The following is a 6,472-nucleotide window of genomic DNA, read 5'->3' as shown; positions in this document are numbered from 1 at the left end:
CTGGAGAGCGGTGCTGGTGGTCTCTGTGACTTGCTGTGTCTGGGGAGCGGGGCTGGTTGTCTCTGTGACTGGCTGTGTCTGGAGAGCGGTGCTGGTGGTCTCTGTGACTGGCTGTGTCTGGGAAGCGGGGCTGGTGGCCTCTGTGGCTGGCTGTGTCTGGGGAGCGGGGCTGGTGGTCTCTGTGACTGGCTGTGTCTGGAGATCAGGGGAAGTGTTGGGTATAAATTTCAATATACTGTGAGCGATATCGTCTCTCAACCGATTCCTCTCGATCTTCTCTTGCACGGCCTTCATGATACGTTTGGGCGGCTTTCTCCATTTTCTTTGCATTTCATTTGGTGATCCTGCGCCATCGAGCCACATGATACCAGAATAGTATCGTTCCTGTTTCCCAACGGGTCCAATCTTGGTGTCACACATGATGCCGAGTGAACCCAAATGGCGGCCGATGTTTACGTTGGAAGCCACGGGCTCGTTATGTATCTTGCAGTAACTTTCATACCGTTGCTGCAGCTCTTTCCTGCTGATAAGGTACCGCTTCATAGTAATAGTCTTTCCCTTCATTTGAACGAAGGTATTCATGAAACTAACAAAGGAAGCCTTTCCTTTGTAATCCCGTTTGTAGTAACAGAAAGCCATTGAAGACGTGGATTGGGTCAGGCGAAGTTACACAGACTAACAAGACAGTCCTATACTCAATGGTCCTGTATCAGCACTGAACTTGAAATACGTCAGTACGACAATTTCAACCCAGGGCTGGAGGGCCAGTTGATGATATTCTCACGTCTTGCTCAACCAAGTAACCTCGGTTAGACCTTGTTTACATTTAAATATAGTAAAGTTACTATAGTGAAGCTTGATGATTCTATTTATATGTAAGTTGCAATGTAGTTTGTATATATATATATATATATATATATATATATATATATATATATATATATATATATATATATATATATATATATATATATATATATATATATATATATATATATATATATATATATATATATATATATATATATATATATATATATATATATATATATATGTATTTTCAATAATGGATGGAACTCGGCTCCTAAGGTGATTTTGTTGTTGGAGTGGGACCTCCAGCCATTCTGTCCACCTTTTCCCTTTCTGGACATGTGGTGGTGCATTGGGTAGTGTGGCAACCTTTGTCTTCATTTTTTTCGGTGCAATCTTGCAAACTTCGTGGAGTAGTTGTGGGGTTTGCTTCTTTACTGCACCCGATATAGCCATCTGGGCGTAGCTATCTACCCGGGCTGGTGGGTCAGCCAGCATAGCTACACGCTCACCTGGGCTGGTGGACGAGCAGCCTTCCTTTCTTCCATGGCTACAGTCTGCCTAACGACCTGGGGTTGTGGAGCAGCCATCCTTACTACCACCCAGGTTGGTTGGGCAGCCTTCTTTCGTTTCTTTGCTACACCCTTCTGGTTGGGCTGGTTGGGCAACCTTCTTTTTCTTCTTCTTCGATACAACCTGCCAACCGAATTCGTCTGCTGCTGGGTCCGTTTCTTTCATGGATACAACCTTTGTAGCCACTTGGGCTGGCCGGTCAACCTTCGGTTGTAGGTAAAATATATATATAGAATAATGTGGTTATCATCAGCAGCCAGAGGCCATTCCTCCCTCCTTGCCTGCAGAGTGCTTGATTTTCTGGAAAGTTCTACGAAATTCTGGTAAGATAAATACTATTGAGAGGACGTTGTTAGGGGACAGTCAGGTTCAGTTTAGAGTTTGTTGTGGGATGGTTCTTTTACTGTGTCGTATCAGCCAGATGGGTATTTCTTTTCACAGTTTTCGTTAAAGTTTCTGTTTTCTAGAGGCATAATCTAGAACACTATTTTCCATATGTTTATCATTTTTCTCGTTATATTTTCATTATCATCATTAGTTATGTTATTGTTGACTTTCAGATATTTGATGTTATGTTTGTGATTCCCGTGGAAGCGTCTGACATCTTGCTAGAAGACTTTCTGGTCACAATATTTCTGCACTGGGGAGTTGATCGTATTCTTTTATTGCAGGTTTTGTTATTATCTTGCTTTACATTAAGGTCTACTGGAGGTTTTCCCAATGTTGGTTGAACATATGTCCAGCAACAGGAGATGGAGTAAGATACAGTATTGATGAGACTTATCTATCTATATAACTATCTAAATATTGCTCTATCAATCTATCAACCTATCTATCTATCTATCTATCTATCTGTCTATATGTCTATCTTTATCTGAAAGTCAACAATAATAAAATCAATGACATATGAAGTATAACAATGTCCTCTCAATGGCAATTATCTCACCATAATCTTCTAGAACCTTCCAGAAAACTATGAACTCTGCATGCAAGGAGGGAGGAATGGTCTCTGGCTATTGATAAAACCATATTATTCCATATATATATTTATATATACATACTTATATATATATATATATATATATATGAATGTATACATAACGTACAGAATAATGCTGTCATCATCAGTATCGAAGAAAACTGAAAAGATGAGTTCCCACCGAGATTCGAACTCGGATTGCTGGATCCAAAGTCCAGAGTGCTAACCCTTACACCATGGGACCTGGTAAGAACAGATGTGATTTCATCTTAATGTTTTACATATAATCCACCAGAGGCCATTCCTCCCTCCCTGCCTGCAGGGTTCAAGGTTTTCTAGAAGGTTCTCGAAGATTCTGGTAAGATCATTACCTTTGAGAGGTCGTCGTTAGGTAACAGTCAGGTTCACTCTATGGTTGGTGTTTGTAGTTGGTTGCCCGAGGATGTTGTTATACTTGATCAATTTTGTAATTGTTGACTTTCAGGTAGGAAGTACTCATTTACGATGCATCCTTATACTCACAACAACCTTATGAGTCACTTCAAGATTTATCTTCACTACAACTTTATCTTCACTAAACCATTAAGGTTGAAGTCAATGGTCACATTCACTACAATCTCAACACGACTGGTCTTATACCTAACCCATATTATCACTACATCCATGTACATGTATTTCTTGCAGAATAACGCAGATATCAATGATTTCTGTGAAAGTTGACATATACAGCATTACGTATCTATCGATCTATCTAATATCTGTTTTTTACCTATCTATCTATCTATCTATCTATCTATCTATCTTTCTAAATCAGAAAGTCACCAACAATATCATTAATGATACGTATAACTACGTCCTCTCAATGGCAGTTCCTACCCAGAATCTTCGAGAACCTTCTAGAAAACCTTGAACCCTGCAGGCAGGGAGGGAGGAATGGCCTCTGGCTGATTATATGTAAAACATTTAGATGAAATCACATCTGTTCTTACCAGGTCCCATGGTGTAAGGGTTAGCACTCTGGACTCTGGATCCAGCAATCCGAGTTCGAATCTCGGTGGGACCTCATCTTTTCAGTTTTCTTCGATACTGATGATGACAGCATTATTCTGTACGTTATATATACATTCATATATATACATAAATATTTATATATAAACATATATATGGAATAATATGGTTTTATCAATAGCCAGAGACCATTCCTCCCTCCTTGCATGCAGAGTTCATAGTTTTCTGGAAGGTTCTAGAAGATTCTGGTGAGATAATTGCCATTGAGAGGACATTGTTATACTTCATATATCATTGATTTTATTATTGTTGACTTTCAGATAAAGATAGATATATAGATAGATAGATTGATAGATTGATAGAGCGATATTTAGATAGTTATATAGATAGATAAATCTCATCAATACTGTATCTTACTCCATCTCCTGTTGCTGGACATATGTTCGACCAACATTGGGAAAACCTCCAGTAGACCTTAATGTAAAGCAAGATAATAACAAAACCTGCAATAAAAGAATACGATCAACTCCCCAGTGCAGAAATATTGTGACCAGAAAGTCTTCTAGCAAGATGTCAGACGCTTCCACGGGAATCACAAACATAAAATCAAATATCTGAAAGTCAACAATAACATAACTAATGATGATAATGAAAATATAACGAGAAAAATGATAAACATATGGAAAATAGTGTTCTAGATTATGCCTCTAGAAAACAGAAACTTTAACGAAAACTGTGAAAAGAAATACCCATCTGGCTGATACGACACAGTAAAAGAACCATCCCACAACAAACTCTAAACTGAACCTGACTGTCCCCTAACAACGTCCTCTCAATAGTATTTATCTTACCAGAATTTCGTAGAACTTTCCAGAAAATCAAGCACTCTGCAGGCAAGGAGGGAGGAATGGCCTCTGGCTGCTGATGATAACCACATTATTCTATATATATACTTTTACCTACAACCGAAGGTTGACCGGCCAGCCCAAGTGGCTACAGAGGTTGTATCCATGAAAGAAACGGACCCACCAGCAGACGAATTCGGTTGGCAGGTTGTATCGAAGAAGAGGAAAAAGAAGGTTGCCCAACCAGCCCAACCAGAAGGGTGTAGCAAAGAAACGAAAGAAGGCTGCCCAACCAACCTGGGTGGTAGTAAGGATGGCTGCTCCACAACCCCAGGTCGTTAGGCAGACTGTAGCCATGGAAGAAAGGAAGGCTGCTCGTCCACCAGCCCAGGTACCGAGTGAGCGTGTAGCTATGCTGGCTGACCCACCAGCCCGGGTAGATAGCTACGCCCAGATGGCTATATCGGGTGCAGTAAAGAAGCAAACCCCACAACTACTCCACGAGGTTTGCAAGCCTGCACCCAAAAAGATGAAGACGAAGGTTGCCACACTACCCAATGCACCACCACATGTCCAGAAAGGGAAAAGGTGGACAGAATGGCTGGAGGTCCCACTCCAACAACAAAATCACCTTAGGAGCCGAGTTCCATCCATTATTGAAAATACATACATACATATATATATATATATATATATATATATATATATATATATATATATATATATATATATATATATATATATATATATATATATATATATATATATACAAACTACATTGCAACTTACATACAAATAGAATCATCAATCTTCACTATATTAACTTTACTATATTTAAATATAAACAAGGTCTAACCGAGGTTACTTGGTTGAGCAAGACGTGAGAATGTCATCAACTGACCCTCCAGCCCTGGGTTGAAATTGTCGTTCTGACGTATTTCGAGTTCAGTGCTGATACAGGACCATTGATTTATAGGACTGTCTTGTTAGTCTGTGTAACTTCGCCTGACCCAATCCACGTCTTCAATGGCTTTCTGTTACTACAAACGGGATTACAAAGGAAAGGCTTCCTTTGTTAGTTTCATGAATACCTTCGTTCAAATGAAGGGAAAGACTATTACTATGAAGCGGTACCTTATCAGCAGGAAAGAGCTGCAGCAACGGTATGAAAGTTACTGCAAGATACATAACGAGCCCGTGGCTTCCAACGTAAACATCGGCCGCCATTTGGGTTCCCTCGGCATCATGTGTGACACCAAGATTGGACCCGTTGGGAAACAGGAACGATACTATTCTGGTATCATGTGGCTCGATGGCGCAGGATCACCAACTGAAATGCAAAGAAAATGGAGAAAGCCGCCCAAACGTATCATGAAGGCCGTGCAAGAGAAGATCGAGAGGAATCGGTTGAGAGACGATATCGCTCACAGTATATTGAAATTTATACCCAAGACTTCCCCTGATCTCCAGACACAGCCAGTCACAGAGACCACCAGCCTCGCTTCCCAGACACAGCCAGTCACAGAGACCACCAGCCCCGCTCCCCAAACACAGCCAGTCACAGAGACCACCAGCCCCGCTCTCCAGACACAGCCAGTCACAGAGACCACCAGCACCGCTCCCCAGACACAGCAAGTCACAGAGACCACCAGCCCCGTCCCCCACACAGAGCCACAAGATCCTGATATTGAGGAAGCAAATGAATTTCTCGATGATTTTTTGCTTTCACTGGAGAAGAACTGATGAGTTCCTTATAGACAAGACAAAATGTTAAAAAAAGAATCTATATAAGTTCACTTATGGAGTGAGATCTTTGACGGAGCTGTGCTGCCTATAGCACAGTCTACCAAAGGGTGATCTTTGGTGTCGTGCAGTAGCCTCATGAGGGCGGAGTCCGGTTACACTTTCTTTACCGAGGAAAAGATCTCTGCACTAATAGACAACTGTCTTAGCAACTCTTATATGAGATGAATAGATGGATGCTCTAATGATCGAAAATATACAAGTTTGAGGAGGACTGACAACTATATACATTCGGTTAGCCAATCTTCATATGACTGGGGCTATTGTTCCCTCTGATTGATTCATTTTTCAAGATCAAGGAAAGTTATAATAAAAATATTGTATTGAGTTTCTCCGTTGGCGTCAGGGTAAACACCCATCCCCCCCGAAGCTTGGTTACCTTTCCGTGGTGGGGGGGACTTCATGGATTGGGCAGTAGCAACCATCGTTGGTTGCTTCTGTTCAATCCATGAAC

At 40.9% G+C, this 6,472-nt stretch overlaps 1 non-coding gene across 1 annotated transcript; it reads left to right on the top strand.

Moving 5' to 3' along the window:
• The first annotated feature begins 3,353 nt into the window (after nt 1–3,353).
• Nucleotides 3,354–3,425, top strand: TRNAQ-CUG (transfer RNA glutamine (anticodon CUG)). Its single transcript has one exon. It is a non-coding gene; the product is annotated as a tRNA-Gln (tRNA).
• Nucleotides 3,426–6,472: the final 3,047 nt, after the last annotated feature.

Source organism: Panulirus ornatus, chromosome 43 (genome assembly GCF_036320965.1).
Source record: "Panulirus ornatus isolate Po-2019 chromosome 43, ASM3632096v1, whole genome shotgun sequence".
Taxonomy (NCBI): Eukaryota; Metazoa; Arthropoda; class Malacostraca; order Decapoda; family Palinuridae; genus Panulirus; species Panulirus ornatus.
Note: the sequence above shows the minus strand (reverse complement) of the source record. Positions and strands in the feature narration are given on the sequence as shown.